This window comes from Heterodontus francisci, chromosome 13 (genome assembly GCF_036365525.1).
Source record: "Heterodontus francisci isolate sHetFra1 chromosome 13, sHetFra1.hap1, whole genome shotgun sequence".
NCBI lineage: Eukaryota > Metazoa > Chordata > Chondrichthyes > Heterodontiformes > Heterodontidae > Heterodontus > Heterodontus francisci.
In genome coordinates, this window is record NC_090383.1 from 118,645,863 (window position 1) to 118,647,246 (window position 1,384).

Sequence of the window (1,384 nt, forward strand, 5' to 3'; positions counted from 1 at the left end):
TGTAATATTGTGAATCCTTCTTCAGTTGACTTATTGGGCTGGATTTTATAGAAGCCTCGACATTGGGATCTGTGTCGGGGTTAGGGGGGTATGTGGGGTATGAAGATTGCCCCGAACGAGGCTCATCACGGACCTCGACGCCGGCAAGGCCCCGCCTTATCTCCACGGAGGCGGAGAGGCCTCGTGGCAGTCCCCCCGCCACTTGCGACAGGCCCCGCATTTAAATATTTAAATAAATCTACATACCTGAGTTAATTGCAAGCCTGCCTCCGCCTCTGGTCCCATTGCGATCTTCTTGCCGCTGGCCTGCACTCCCATGTCTTCTGATCCCCATTTGGGGAATTGAGGTGCCACACTGGTTGGGAGATGGGAGCAGGTTAGTTTTTCTGTGCGGGTGGGGGGGGAGAAGTGATAAAGTCTCCTCATTGGTGGAGGGGATGGTGGGAAGGGATAAAGTTTATAGTTGATGCACTTTGAGGGGGAAAAGGTCATTTGAAAAAGGAAAGTGTTTTGGACTGGAGAGGGCAAGTATTTAATATTGTGGTTATTGGTGGGGGGCAGAGAGGGGAGAAGTGCAAAAATACCGGTTTTAATTTTTTAAATAAATGTTTACTGCTTTCTTTAAAAATCCCAGAAGGGCTCAAAGCCCTTTTAAAAATGGCATCAGCGCCTGCGCACAGGCAGCTGTGCCAGTTACAGATGGGCCGCCTCCTCCATATGATCAGGGGTGGGGGGGAGGCCCGCCCCAGCTATTTAAATGAGTCACTGCGCTTGGAATCTTGGCGGCTTTTTGGCGTGCAGCTCAGGTGTGCGGGCCGCCATTTTTTCCGCCTGCCGCCAATTTCAGTGGTGGGCTTATAGAATTCAGCCCGTTATTTTATTCTTTGTACGCAATCATTGTCATAATTTTCAGTATTTTAAATACTATCTAGATTGGTCAGCTGGGAGATCCATCATCTGCAGAGTCCTTTACCAAACTAAGAGCCTCTCAGCCAAACTACTGACAAATCCACATAAAGAGAGGAGATCTGTTTGCCCTACATGCAATGTACACTCTTCCCTTGTGTGAAGCATAACCCACTTTCACCTAAACAGAGAACTTGGGCACAAATTGGCAAGAGGCAATCCAGACTGAGAAGTAAACTAGGTGTGGTTGTAAGCCAGTTTTGGATGCCTGCAGAGAATGGGAAATGGGTATAATTCATCATGTGAATGAGTAAATGCTTCAGGACCATGTGACATGCTAGTAGAACTAATGGAGAGTTTGCTTGACCTTCTTTGGGCAATTCCACAATCCCTCACTCCAATCAGGAGGCTGCATTTGCAGGGAGTGTGGGTCAGAGCAGCAGGACTACAGTAATATAGCCCTGTAAGTATGACTCCT